The 16,036-nt window shown below is 34.1% G+C and overlaps 1 long non-coding RNA gene across 1 annotated transcript; it reads left to right on the plus strand.

Annotated features, from left to right (window-relative positions):
* The first annotated feature begins 1,192 nt into the window (after positions 1–1,192).
* Positions 1,193–15,309, plus strand: LOC106492589 (uncharacterized). The gene is made up of 3 exons (XR_001294031.1): positions 1,193–1,289; positions 2,296–2,368; positions 15,214–15,309. It is a non-coding gene; the product is annotated as an uncharacterized lncRNA (long non-coding RNA).
* Positions 15,310–16,036: the final 727 nt, after the last annotated feature.

Genomic DNA, 16,036 nt, shown 5'->3' on the forward strand with positions numbered 1-16,036 from the left:
CCCTATCTCAATATACATCCCCTGTGAAACAGTAGGTTTCAGTGGCTATAAGACATGATCCTGCTCTGATTTTTCAACCTTAATCCTCCTTCCCACAATATGAAATCTCTTCCGAAGTATAACATAACCAATGTCTAATTACTTGCTGAGTTATTATTCAATAATGTTCACTTTTACTATCACTATATAAAACTCTGCAGAAGAGTATCCAAAGATGGTTGGACCATAATGACCAGTAGTGACTATGGCACTTTCAGCACTCTAACACACGTTTTCAAGTGCATATGTACTTTTGACCAAATTCTGCCTTAAAGCAATAAATACAGAGCAAGAAGCTAATTTGTATCCCTAACAACTCTTTAACTCTAAAATATCTACATAAAATTTGAATTTTAGCAGAAAAAAAGTTATTTTCATAGTGGTCCATTTGCTTCTTGTCAGAAGAACAGCTTTATGCCTTCCCCAAATTGACTGTAATTTACATTAAAGTACTGCTATATGTGTGTGTGTGGGGAAACCATCAATCTCTCTCTCTACATATATATATTATTATACATATATGTATGTATTTAAATATATATATGTATACACAGACACACATGGAGAAAGAAAAAGAATCCAGCTCGTGAAAACTGTATTGTATGTCAGTTATAGAAAGAATGGTGAGAAATATATCATAGTGAAGAAACCAACAACCATCAGCATCTTCTTGCAATGCTGCATATTATGCCTTTATTGTAGTCCTAATCATTGCTTCAGGCTTCTCTAAGAAGTTAATCAATAGTGCCTACTGCTGTATAACAGATATATAGCTCTCTGAATTGTCATTTTTTATGTATATTGCAAAGTAAAGTGTCTCGCAATAAAAATAATTTAATATTAAAGAAAGAAACATTTGAAAGTAAGCATTTCTGAAAATATTATCTGAGAATAATAACTCTGTGGAACTAGTTAGATTATGTTTTCTTTGGCAACAGAGCTGATATAGAAAATTCCCATCACCAGCAGCTTGTTCCTTCCCAGTCATCTCTGGTTATAGACTGTTTATGAAGCCTTGTTATACTATTAAAATGATCTGAGCTAGAAAAAAATATTTTTTCAAATGATCTTTTACCTCACTTTATCACATTGATCTGATGCAGCCCTATAAAGAGTTGCATTCACACGAGGGTGAAATTCAGAGACAGGAATGTCCTGTGCTGGCTTTTCTATTACAACAGCGGGGGGAGACAACATATTGTAAGATATTTCAGTGAGAGGATGAAAAAATTGAACAAGCACGACAAAAGGTAATTATGATTAATTGAAACTGACTGCAAAATAGAGTTTATATTAGTTAAGATATTTCAAAATAGACATAGTTTCAGCTGAGAGAATGCTAATGCCAAACAGAAGTATCAATTTATTAAGGGGTTGTTCCTTTTGCTTCCCTCAAACAATATTAGCTAGCTAGTGACTGTTTTTAAAAATAGGAAGGCAGACAAAATGCTTCTCACACATTGGAAGTAGTGTTCAAATAATAAATAATAATTGGAAACAAAAAATATGTGACAAAAACTTTGATCTCAGAATGTAAATAGGTTCCAGAGTAATTTGTGTGTTGGATGATTGGCAAATAACAACATGCTTGGCAAGATCAGACAGGAACATAACATGCGTTGTAGAATGCAATATAAATGTATTTAGGAAATGATCTTGATATTCACCAAGCCTGATCCTGCATTGTAAAATACACACAAGCAACAATTAGAATGGTTTACTTGGAAGGAGTAAACAATTTGTATTTTTTCCCACTGTCTTCTCGCACAATCTTTCTTCCTTCTGCTTTTATGAACACTGATGACTTCAGTATAAGTATATAAGCTCAGCATCTGGGCATCAGAAATTTCAGTAACACAAACTATTAAGAAATTGAATCAGAATAAGGAAAAATTAGAACTTAATTTTTTAAGTTTCTCTGCACTCCTCTGTATTTTTATTTACTATATCCTCAACTGCAAATTTTGCCTATTAAATCTACAATCTTAGATGACAAGTGTCTACTTTTATTATAACTAATAATTAATTCTTGAGACTATCTAAAATAATGCTTTTGGTTAAATTAAACAACGGATGTACATAATAGCATTAAGTTACATCCATGCACTAAAATGAGAAAAGGGTTTATGCAACAGAATAGAAAAAATCATGTACGTTTCCCATTTCATGCAGTTTCCAAGTGTTTTAAAAATATTTGCATTTAGCATTGATCAAATCTGGCACCTAAAATAAATGAGAATCACTTTTTTTTTATAGCCAAACTGAGATAGCAAACAATAACCTCAGCTATAAGTTGGATCCCATAGTTGCAGATGATGGAAAAATGCAGGTAAGTGGATAACATTGTCGCTTCCTTCTGAAGATTATTTTACCTCCTCCTGTCATCTGCTTTTCCTGTTACAATTTCTCTCACTCTCTTATCATACACTTACACTCCTGTTCAAGTATCTTGAACACTCACTACATAAGGAATCAATGCAAATTACACTTTTTCTGACTGTACCATTATTTAGGATCTGTCAAAATATTATGTATTAGGGATGTAGATGACTGCCACGCTCACTCAGTTTACAACATTTGATGCATGTTGGCCTACAGAACCTAGAATAACAAAGTCTAACAAGGAGCCAGGTACAGAGGAAAACTGGCAGTGAAAGGAGCTTCAGGAGGGGACAGAAAACATGGAGGGAAGAAAAAGTTATCTAGACAAATTGAAACAAAGCTGCAAGCTGGGACACAAAGAAAGTGCCCTTAAAACCCTGAGATAATTATAACAGACTTTTAGCAATGTATGTAATATCTCTTTGACTCATCCAAACTGAACATCCACTTACCGTTACCTAGAAACCTTGTGAATAAAGATATAAGATTAACGGGATAAATATGTTTGAGTGCCCCTCACTAGCCACTTGAGGGTTGCCGGTAAGGAACACAACTGATTGAGAAGGTGTTTTTTCTCTTGTCTGGTGGAAGTCCCAGACCCTTTCAAGTGAAGGCCCCCCTGCGCAGCAGCACACATGCTCCAGTTTTGTCGGGATCTCTTCCCCATCCCTGGTTCTCAATGCCGACAGGCTTCCTCAGCCCAGGCTGCCGAACCCGACCGAAAATCAGCTCAGCTTCCACTCTTTTTGCCTTTTTCCCTCGGTCTATCTATTAGATGGGAAACCAGACTGTCACCATTACAGGAACTAATCAGTTTGTCAACAGTCTCCCTTTTGACGAACCAGTTTTCCTTAAATGGAGCCAGCTTAATGTTAGGAAATTACAGTGCAGCAGTGGAGCCCTTACAGCAACAGCTCTCTGCTGCTAGCTCTGAAGCACTCCCTTTTCCAGTTACACTAAAGACAGCTGAAAAAAAACATCAGAGAAGCAAAAGGCTCCATATACAAACAGGAAATAACAATCTGGTAAGGATTCATACAAAAACCTAATAATCTTACTCAGAATTCATAAACCAAATTCTCTGTTCAACTGGCATCAGCACAGATACAAAACACAGACAGGAAAGACAGAGGGCTGCAAAGATATGCCGAGTTCATGAAGCTGCTGAGATAGTTAAGATAAGCATTTAATTGCATCCTGCTATCCCTTCCTCTTTCAGAAATATATTGCTTGTTGATTTTCTTTTTTTAAAATAAAACAGAGAATATAAATCCCTAGTGACTTTTTTGAATATGTGGGATGGAAATACTTCCAACATCTCACTTATTCAAATGAAATAAACCGTCATGCACAAAATATTTTAATGCGTTGTTAAATCAATCATTTACTTCCATTTGCTAGACAACAAAAACATTTAAATTGATAGAATAGCATGAAACATTATTAGGTCAAAAAGCATAATTTCCCAGATTTTATTTTATGGGCAATTTTTAAATCTGTCTTGCCTTAATTATCAGTGACCTATCCAACAGAGCAAAGACCGAAATGACCAAGGTGGGCATGACAGGCTGCATATATGCATATATATCTCATCATAAGTCTTTTGATTACTACATTGAACAGTACACAGAGATTTATTTATACTCAATGTGAATAAATTAGCAGTGAACTTTTATTTACTCTCATTCTATGTGAATTTTGACTGGTGAACTTAAAGTTAAAGACAAGTACACAGTTTATTTATATTTCAGTCGGAGGGGAGAGAATTAAAACATCTTTCAGGAAAGATAACATTAATAGTGACAGTGTATACAGTTTAGATAAACATGGCAGATTAATCAGAAAAATGTACAAAATGGTAAACTTCCAAAAGATGTTGACCCTTCTCCAAAATCCCTCTGTCAAATGTCAGTCTCTTACACAACCAAAAAGAATGTTTATCACAATCTTGAAGGAGATAAGAAATTTATAGTATTAAAGATTTTTCTGTAAATTCCAGCCACTTACTAATTTAAAGTATTTTAGGCTTTGCCTATTTTCTTTTGCAAAATGGTCACTGAGATATAGTGTTGACTTGTTAAATCAGTTTGCATTAAGAACTTAAGATGGGAAGACACAATAGTAACATTCAAAATATATGCTGAAATACAACATAAAATTAGTAATATTTAGCTGTAAAAAAGATGATTTAGCAGAAATGTTCCTCAAGACTTGTAGCAGCTTGCAATTGTATCAGATTAAACACTGTGAGACTGTATTCTAAAATCTCTATGTACACTGCCTTTAGGAGAAGACATCTTGCACCATTCCATGCCTGTACAGCTTCTCCTCCTACAGTATGTACCATCTCTCACGTGCAAACACTGAAACACTCTCTTTTTTAGCCTTAATTTTATTTTGAACTGATACGAACAGGATACAGTGCTGCTGTGAAAATTTTCATTTTCCTAATTCATTGTTTTTAGGGCTGTGTCATTCCATTATAATCTCCTATAACTTGCTTTGCTCCTGCTAAAGGAATGTAAACTGTTTATATTCCTCTTTCAGGGTACTTCATGCCCTAACCTTACCCTATGAATTATGTCTTATATCAAAGCTGAGATTTCCATACTGAACTTGAACAATTGATGACATTTTTTTCCTCACCTAGAGATATTTTTAAAATAATACTGTTGTACTTTTCCTGTTCTGTCCTCTAATGACACGGCAAAATCAAATACATCTTCCTCTGTATACCTGTTCTTAAAGCTTCCTTAAATCTGTCAGTAATTCCTACTAATGAACTAAAATGAAACAAACAAACAAAAACCTTGAAAACAGCGAGGCAACTACTCATTGACAGCAATGCTGAACAATACTTTTGACTTATGCTCCCTGGTCATTTTATTTGCTTGCTTAGATTGCTATATTATTAGAGGGTTTTGTTTTGCTTTTCCTTTCAAGCAATGTAATACCCAAATAAAACATAAAAATATTTAGCAGCATCTTGTTATCAGTAAAAAATTAGCTTGTGTAGCCACATCAGCTAGCAATACATTATTTTCTCATATGTTCAAATCCATTTCTATAAGCAAAACCTTTTAAAGCTAGGCTTTAGCATAGAGTGTTCCTCAATGATTTATTGTATGGAAAATCTAACATGTTGAACATATGCTTTCTTTATGTTAAAAGGCATATTTTAACACCTCCTAAGAGCAATCCAAACAAAGAGAAAGTGCCTTAACACTGCTCAGAACTCTCTTTGTTTACCGCATTCAAGGGTAAAGGCAGGATATACTATCTCCCCTCAGGAGGTATAGGCTTCATACAAAACTTTAAGAGCACAAAAACAGTATAAGCAGAACAGTGGCTAGAATACTGTAATCAGGGTCATAACAGTTAAGTAATTTTAATTTAGTGTTGCTCGATAAGAATTTCTAGCAAACAACGAACAGTCACGCAGAGTTGTGCCGCATGAAAGAAAAAATGAAATTTTTGCACAATATGAGATGTTCAGTTCACAAAGTGACCAAGAATAGAAATTTATGGATTTGCATGGCTGTTCAAAAATGCTATTGTTAAAGGTTGTTGGTTAACTATCTAGTGACTGGAGCCACTGGCTTATTACTATAAAGCTGTCTTAAATACACATATCTATAAAAGCCTAAGTGAATGTGGAATTACTTCCCCCAATGAGCCAACTTCAAAATGGTTTCTGAAATGGCTGCTCTCTCAAAACAGACACAGGGTCTGCACAAGCAGTAGGTCAATGAAAGCTTTTCTAAAACAATATGACAAAATGAGAGAATCTAGAAAAATATGTTCCAAAGACATTTTCATCTGTTGCACACATCTTTCAAATTTTAAGAGTAAACAAACCTACAAAGAAATTAAAAAATTATAAAACTTGGCATTCATGGAATTAAAGCCACAGTACCAGTGTAAATACAAAATCTAAAGACACTATTTTCTTCATTATTTTCAAAACAAAAATAAAAGACACTGACATGGATTCATGTAGTAATAAAATTCAGTCTTTGTATCAAGTTTGCCACTGTTTATATTACTCATTGTTCATTGTACGTTCATATTACTCAGATTTCTAAACAGGAGAGTAACAGCAGCTTCCATACAGATGTAACGTGGCCCAGAATGCCAAGATTCACTTCTGCTTAAAAATAACCACAAATGTACACAATATTATTCAACAATTATATGAACTTTAAATTTCTATTCTGCCTCTACTAGTATCCAATCCAGATCTTGAAATAGTGTAATTTTATACCATACTGTGGATCAAAAAAATATATCATAGCTGTTTTTTTTTTAAATGATAAAACCCTGGTACATTGTAGAATCACCTACATTATTATGACCATACAGCTATCATAACTGATAGAACAAAATGTAAAACTAGTAACTGAGGGAAACCACAAGGGAAGCAGTGCCTGGTAAATTACATAGTCACAAAAGAATAGTTGCTATCCATTGTTTTTATTTATTTTGAATATTTATATTCTCATCTCATATCTACCCTCCATATAATTAAAAAAAGAAGCTTTTGACCTCAGAATTCAGCAAATATTATTGTCTTTATTTATATTCCAAGGCTAAAGCAATCCTGAATCCTATTTAATTCAATAACAATTTCCTCAGAAGTGACCAAACAATTAGGTCTTCCCTTTAGGAGTCAGCATTACATCATCATCATGTATATTTTACCCTTAATCAAGAAAAATACTCCTTCAGACTGGAGCAGATGGAAAGAAGGGCCACTGGAAAGACTGAGGGAAATGAACAGCTTCAAGAGATCAGAAGACGAGGTTTAGACCTAACAAAAAGAAGTCTAACAAAGAGTCTGGTTTCTTTCCTTAAAGACATCAGGATGTGACCGTCAGGTAGCAGAGAACTCTATTAAAACTTAAGGATATATTTAAGCTGGAGTTAGGTTGATTGGTGGAACCATCCAGGATGTACTGTTCTGTCAGTAGGAATAGTGGGGAAAAAGAAAACCAGTTTTTACAGTTTGGTAACATTATTCTATGCTTGTCTGCAATGACAAAGTATTGGATTTTTTTGATCCAGGAATTTCCTTTTATATTTCTATGAGGACATCTTATGCTCCATGAGTTTTAAGCTGATAGGGGCCATAGACTAGAAAGGCCTCATATCTGTGCTAATGACTCTCCCACAGCCGGAGTGAAAATGGAAAGCAAAGGGATATGTGACAATAGTTGAGAACTAAACAATAGTCGAGAACTAAACAATAGTCACAGTAATCCATCCTTGGACTACTGAAATTGACTAATTTCCCTAATTTTTAGGACCAGTGAAAAATCGCTACTTTTCTATGACTGTTTCCTAGGACATATGAAGGAGGACTATATAGCTATAGCCTCTATAGGATAGCTGCAGGATCCTTACAGTAGTTTAACTCAGTATCCTCTCAGTTCTCTCTCTCTTTTCATATAGCATTATTATTATTTGCTTTGTTGTGTTTTGTTTTTACTGTTTGTATTCATTAATATTTACGTCACTATCACTGCATGACCATGGGAATATTCTCTGAGGAAGAGAACTTCCTTGTTGAGGGGCATCTGAAAGAATCAGATTCATACTTCTGACCTGACCCTTTCTGCTTTGCTAAGCTGAAAAACAAGAAGTTGAGCAGGTAAAGCCAAATGAAACCCATGACTGTGAGCAAAATAACTAAGTATTTATTTAATTAATACCACTTTTCTTGAGAAATTTTATTCCTCTTAATCCTGCTTTAGAAGCAAGAAGAAAATTGGTATTACAAGTGGCTTTGAAATGATTTAAAAAAGAAGGAAATACAAAAATATCTCAAAGAAAACTAAACTTCCTTATCTTCCTTCCTCCACATAACAGCTTTTGGGCAACAGAGAAAGGTATCAGTCTCAGACTTAACGACAGATCAGAGAAAAGCAATGCTCCTCTCTGTTGCATGAGATCCATAAACAGAGCTGTTCAAAGGACGAGTCAGTGTTATCAGCAAAATGGCCTATCAGATCAATTCATTCTCCAGCTGACCAGCAAAATGAAGCATTCCTGGTAATAGATCTGTGTGGTAGTAAAGAGGAGGAAGGAACCTGAAGCATTATTTGTCTTGGAAGCTGTCTGCATTGTGCACATTCACCTAACTATTTTTAGATTGTAGAGATGATACAATAATGAAAATGTTGAACAGACAGAATTAATGTGATACTATCTACACTGAAGTTAATAAGAATTTGCCAATAATAAATACAACATTCACTTCACGAAGCCTTTTTTTTTTTTTTTTTTTTCCAAAGTTCACTTTCCTATTAACTGACATACTTGTACAATTGAGGGTGGACAATATGAAATGTTCACCTGCAAAGTATTAATCACCCAATCATTCCCTAACTACTAGTAAGTATATTCTCATGCTTGCTATTAAAATAAATTCTGCACTTCAGCGTTTACCCTATGAGCCAACAATGTGTTGGATTGCAAAGAACAGAGAATGGTCATAGGAAAAATTTAGAAAGTTACTACATTTCTGAAAGTTTGCATATGATCAGTCATTTCCATGTAGGTCCATCTGTGATCATTAATCAACTGACACTTATTATCAAACCATTCTAAGGCAACAAATTAGGAAAACACAGTGAATTTGTTATAGTTAAATAATAGGTAAAATGGAAATGATTTCCAAGATGTTTCCCATTCCTTACAGGTTCTGGAGACTAGTTTTCTCTATATGGAATATTTGTCTGGGATTTAGGATTCACTCAGAGTGCATTTACATGATACAAGATATATTTAACTGTGAAGCCAGTTTAAGAACTTCCCAATATCTCTTAGCTACTGCTGCCCATTCTTCCCTCCCATGAGTAGGTCACTCTTTCATCAATTCTGTCAGTGCAAATTTCTGAGGGACAATATTGTAAACCAGATCACTGAAAAAATCTGGGTTGAGATGACACAGCATATGGCTATACACAGGTGTGAATGCTGCTGACCAAAAATGTCTGGCACATGGATACCACCCTACTGAAGTACATATAGATGGGCTATCACATAAAGCTGTTTCCACTAGTTGTGGGTAAGAGCAAGGGATTCTACCTCAAAGTCATCAGCTATATTTTGGAAGAAGCATCCACTGTAAAATTTTTGGTGAAACTGCTATATCTAGTTAAATATGCATTTAATAACATACTTTTTCAATAATTTCTGTTCATGTATCAAGTAGTATTCTGAAGAAATAAATTTCAAAGATGAATGATACATTGATAATATCCTTCTATTTCTTAACACTCTCTTTAAGTAGTTTTTACAAGGTTTCACAGGAAGTTTGTACAGTAGTAAAGCTTAGAATTTTCTCAGGTTCCAACTGTGAACAATAACTGCAAGATGAAACCATGCATTGCTTCTTTTATTCCCTCATTATTAGAAATATTTTCTTGATATATAAACCAAATTTTCCCTGCTGCAGTTTAAACCCATTCTCTTTTCTCCATACTGTGTAGTACAATAGACTATTCTTACCTTTCCTCCAGCCACATTCATGCATTTAAAACCTCATTATCCTTCCTGCCTAAGTCTTCTTATCACTAGGTTAAATGACTCAAATTATTTCATGGTGTTTCCAGTTTTCATAACTTGTAACCTTCTGGTTGTTTTTCAGGATATTTCCTAATTCACATCCTTTGTTGAAACATAGAGTTCACAAATGCACATCATATTCTCCCTGAAGAAGGTGAAGTTGTTGACTCCCTGGAATAGGATTTAATAACAAATCCTAATACAATATCCTAAAATAATCCTTTATTGACTAAAATTATCTCATGGGTCAGCCTATTTTTCATCCAACAAGAGATTACAAGTTCATAAAGCATTTGATAATAAAACAAAGTTTACTTTCAAAACTATAACCTTTATAAACTTTAGAATTTCTTTTCAGAAATTATTTTGTTGCAATAGTTTTAACTTTTCCCTGATAGAATTAAGTGCTCCACAAGATTAATTTTTTTAAAAATAGGAAGCAATAATACTTGTAAATTTGACTTAAACGACATCATTGCTACTTTGCAATGATAATAGAATCACAGTTCTAATGGTTTGACAATTCCCACAGTTTCACATCAGCAGAAAGTTGAAATATTACTAAGTGGCTCATCATCATTCTATTGCTTTCATACTTAATGAATTCATTTTTAGCATGTAGGTATATTAATTACATAAGAATCACTTCCAATCATGAGAAATTAGCCATGATTATAGCCATGAAAACATAAATGTTATATATTACATGGTGCAGCATGCCTAGAACTGCTGCATTAGAAAGTAATTCGGACCTGGATATTGATAAGTTAATGATCACAGTAGTATTTATTCAGCACATACAATCTAAATGGTACCTTTTGTATTGCTCCAAGTTATTTTTATGAGCCTGACTGAATCTCAAAGACTTCAAAGGTACTTCACATTTCAGATGAACACAAATGAATAACTCACGGTATTCCTGAGAATGAAGTTCAAATGTTGCTGATATAATATCCTGTTGCAGAGTACATTCTACACATCTACTTCTGAAAACACGAATATCAAAGAAATTTGTGGTATTTTTGCCTTTTTTATTAACAAAACTGGTGACAATTTTTAACAAATTATTTTCACACTTTCAAGGCATATCACTTGTTTTCATTAGCAGTTTTCTCTTGTTTAAAGTTCACAGGTTGTGGATTACTTAGCTATTTAAACCAGAAGTCATATCTGTTTTCCCTCACACCTTATATCCGACTTTGCACTAAGAAAGTTAAAATTTTGTAGTGGTAATAGAAGCATCATGGTCATTTCAGTTTTGCTTTGCTACATTGTATTCATCCCCTCAGAAAATGTAATTACTTTCCAATTGTTTGCTTTTCTAAGGTTTCCTTTTTTCTATGTTTGATAATGTCATTAATGAAATTGTAAGAACACATTTGTAGTTACTTTCTCAAAGCACTGAACATTGTCTGTTTCATTTAATTAAAAGGATTTTTGGACTTGCTTTTGAGCAAGGTCATTTTAAAACAATTTCCAGCCTTCAGCTACTGTTTGTAAAATAGGCAATTCTTGTCTGTGACCTTACCAAGACACGTGTTTACATGACCTAGGAGTGTTACAAGCTTTATTTTGAAAGACTATATTGAACCTTATAGATCATTGAACAAGACATAAAAAACTGATTTTGTCCCCAAGGAATACATGAAAATGAAACCTGAAATCACATCTAAAAGAGATGCACTAATTTCTAAGAACCAATACAATTAGAAGACAATTAACCTTCTGTGACAAAAGCTTGTATGGCCTTACTTCTCAGTGAAAAGTACTAGGCTTCACGAAAACAGTAGTTAATAATAGGGTATGTATTTGCCTTTCTTCTTGCAAAGTTTTCCTTCTGCAGACAATCTGGCTGCCTTCTATGTTATACTCATTAAAACATACAATGCACATTGAAGTTAGAAGGAATGAATGGTTAGTGAATGAGATTTACTTTTCTTGGACCCTAAAGTAATTTGTTTCTAAGTTTTCCCTAATTATGATCTTAATTCATCTAATTGTCTGATTTCAATTATAGGAGCTAACTACAGCATAAATAAAATCTCTCATGAAATATTTTCCCTTGACAATATAACTCATGTGTTTCTCAAATTGATTCCCAGTAAGGGTTTTGATTTTCTTTTATGAGCTATATTTCGGTGAACAGGCACAAATGGACCAAAACCCAATACAGTGCCAAACACCTACATATATATACATACATACTCTCGTATGTATGTGTTACTATCTTAGTCCTAAATAAACCTGAGAAACACACACCTAAATTTAATGCTAAATTCTGCATAAATGTGTATGGAGGATATTGGAATTGCATCAAGTTGGCTTGATACAAGCTTACACCAAGGCAGAAATCAGACATTTTCATTAGCAACCATGAGACACAGGCAAGTTCTGCTGAGATCTAAAAAAGTGCAAGCTGAGAGTGCACAGGTCTGTAAGAGATGCACTTTGCTCATACCTCAGCTGAAGGAGTGCAAATAATCTAGCAGATTATCACCAGTTCACAGAAAGCATTGCAATGACCCCATCCTTGTTGAGAAGAGAGGATTCAGAGAAAACCACGCAGTCACCACTCAAGTAAATAGAGTAACTCTACTGACACTTTAAGCATTGTTTTGTCTTAAATATGCCAGAGGTAAAGTTTTTGAGTATCAAGGGTAATTAAAGCAAATGAACATGACACTTCTCATTTGAACCAACCTTTCAATCATAAAACTAGTTATGAAAAATTCTAAAAACCACAGTATTAGTTTGGGAAATATCATTTGGGCCTTTAGCTAAGTAGTGATCAATTCAATAGATGATTAATATGCTTTGAAGGGCTGCCTTCAGCATCAGTACTATAAAAATGGAAGATGAGGACAGTGTCTTCTGCCTTCCTTTCCTCCCATCCCCAACAAGGGAACACAACAGCAAGTTTAAGTGTTGTATCAAGCAACTATTTATTTTTGCCTCAAATATATAAAATAAATATCTTTGCTGTGGGATAAGTGCTTCATTGCAGTCTTGAACTTGCCTATTTCTGCCTTACAATACAATCGGATATATTATAGTGTTAGCCATAGGGGTTCTTTTTCCCCAAAATGATAATGCAGATAATGAAATATTACAGAAAAATCTGAGAGCTGTATAATATAGCTGAGTTATAGCCGGAGGAGAAACATTTAATCTCTGAGGCCTTTTTAAAAATACTTCATAAGTGACATTTTAGAGGAGCATTTTCAAGAGTGCTTGTGAGATACATGGTTATTTAGATTTCAGCTGTTAAGGCCTAGATCTCTGAAAATCTTTAAAGTGAAGTTGGATGTTCCTTACCACCTTCAATTTAAGAAGAAAAAGAAAAACACACAAAACAGCAGACTCAGGATGTAAAATCAGAGTGCATTTTTAATGAGTGAGCATACTTGAAGCAGGGGATTGTATATACCTAATTGCCATTAAGAAAACATCTTTACAGTTTGAGGTAGCAAAGCATGCAGTGTAAAAGTTCTTATTAATTGGAAGCTCTCTCTTACCCTAAGCTAGACCTTCAGCTTTATTTTGCTTTCAGTAATAAAATACTGATGTAGTCATTTTAAACTCCAGACCTATACATTTTTAAAATCAATATTAATTTAATTAGCTTTCAAATAAGGGTCTGAGTTTTTCTTTTCACTTGGTCTAGAAAAGTTGAAAACATCAATGTTTATCCTGTACAATATGCTGTTTAAGGTGTTCCCTCATATGTGCGCACACGCACACACACATTCTTTTTCTGCACAGATAAAAGAAACATACTGCACATGCTGTATTAGTATATGCTGAACCGAAAACAAAACATTGAATATTTTTTCTCATCTATGAATTTAAGCAGCAGTAGCAATGTAATAGTCACTTACCAATACATATTATCCAGTCTGGATATGACATCTGCAGGAACTAATTAGATCGTGTAATTTACATCAGTATCCTCCTCATTCATCAACATACATTTGAATATCTTAGCCCATTAGAATGGAAGTTGATTTCCATTTGATCATTCAGGATCAATTCCAATGAAATTGGCATTTTTTAAACAAGAGCTTCAAAATATATCATATTCTATTATGATTATTACTAATAAGAAGATTAAAAAGAACATATCTCTCACTGACAATTTTCAGAGTTTTTATCACTTAGACAACATTTATGAATTTTAAGTACAGCAATCAAATACAATAGCAATAAAACTTACTAGCAGAGAAAAATCTACAACATTAATTGAAATTCTAACAAACACAGATGCTGTCCAAGCTGTTATTCTACTTCAGGGAATACACCTAGTAAAAAGCACATGAAGACTTTATTACTGGATCCAATAGGTAGCTATTTCAGATAAATAATCCCTTTGCATACTTGACTGAAATGTTCTCTTATAATGTGACATTCTCAGAGTCGTTGATATTCAACTGCAAAAGTGTCAAATGCTGCCCTAATATATCATATTAAACTGAGACAGAAAAATGATGCAATGGATTTTAGCCTAGACTAGAAACACTTTAAGATTCAAAAAAATCAGTTTGTTTATTTGTTTTGAACTCATTTACAACCCTACAGCAGGTTTGTATTTGTTCAAGCACGGGTGTTACCCACCTTACCTGTTTTCCAAGTGGGGAATGGGATCACACTGCTGATGAAAGCCCTCTCTAGGGTAAATGATCTTTAATAAAGTGTGACAGGATAGAATTTTGCTCATTATATTGTGTGAGATATTCCTTTACAACTCTAAAAGTTCACACATTTCATTCTGCAGCTTCTCAGGTATAAGTACACTGTTTTGCCTACTGCACAGTCTGATGGACTCCTGTTGTGACCTAACATCACTAATACTGTTTTCTTCCCTCCAGATTTTTCTTCTAAGTCCCTCTATTTCCAGCATATGTTACCAGTTTCCCTTTCTGCTCTGAGCTACTTTGCTGTTCCACTTCTCTTAAATTTCACTTTCCTCTCTCTAAACTAATTTTACTCTCTTCCTCCTCTTCTTAAAACCTGGCATTTTTCCTTCACAATCTAATATTATTTCGCTCTTTTCTCTCTATTCAAAACCTCTCATTCTTATTTTTTTCCTCAGAAAAAAACCCCTTTCATCTCCTCCCTGTGATGCTCTCCAATAACCCAAACACCTTTCCTTCTTACATATGTACCCCTCTTATCCTTTTTTTTTTTTTAATGAAAGAAAGAGGATATTTTTTTCTTGCTCTGCAGACCTTGAAATCTGGCAAGGAAAGAAAGAAGTAAGAAATGTGCTGAGCTGGCTGGAGGCTGAAGTCTGCCAAAAGAAAGAAGTAAATGCACCTCTTTACAAAGGAATGGCCACAAAAAAAAAAAAAAAAAAAAAAAGTCAGTTAAGGTAATGAAGAACTTAGTATCTTTCTCTGCTCCTTTGTCCCATTCCCTTCATGGCCAGCAAAATTTGCCCCCTCAAAGGATGAGCAACCTCTCACTTTCTTCCCTGTAATTGTGTCTATGGCGTAATGCAGGATGGTCCTCATCAGCTCAGTAAAGCTTCTCCTTATTTGCCTTTTAAGAGGTAGAAAATTCAGAATGACATGAAGAAAACAGAGACTGTCAATTGCCAAGTAGTAAATATTCCATCAATAATTCCATCTATAAAGAATCTAACAGATAAATAAAACTGCCAAATTTTTTTCATATTGTGTTGGAAAGGAGACAAGACCAAAAATTATCATTTTTTTCCTTCAGATGCTCTGAAACTGAGCCAGACAGCTGTTATACACAAATTTTCAGGATCTGCAGATGTTAAGTCAGAGATTTAGGCATCTAACCCTTTGTACTTTATTGTATTTTCTATTTTACAGCATTGAATTTGCCTTGCCTATTTTCTCTTTTCAGGAGATTGATGGATTTATATAAAAACCTAATTTGAATTACAAAGACTGTATTATATACAATAGAGGATTTTTCACCTGACAGCTACAGTTAGGTCAAATGCAACAAGTCTTTAATTTTATTTTTTAGCTTTATACATACTAGGCTTTTAAACTTAATCAACAAAAGAAACTACATG

The sequence above is a fragment of the Apteryx mantelli genome, chromosome 2 (assembly GCF_036417845.1).
Source record: "Apteryx mantelli isolate bAptMan1 chromosome 2, bAptMan1.hap1, whole genome shotgun sequence".
Lineage (NCBI taxonomy): Eukaryota > Metazoa > Chordata > Aves > Apterygiformes > Apterygidae > Apteryx > Apteryx mantelli.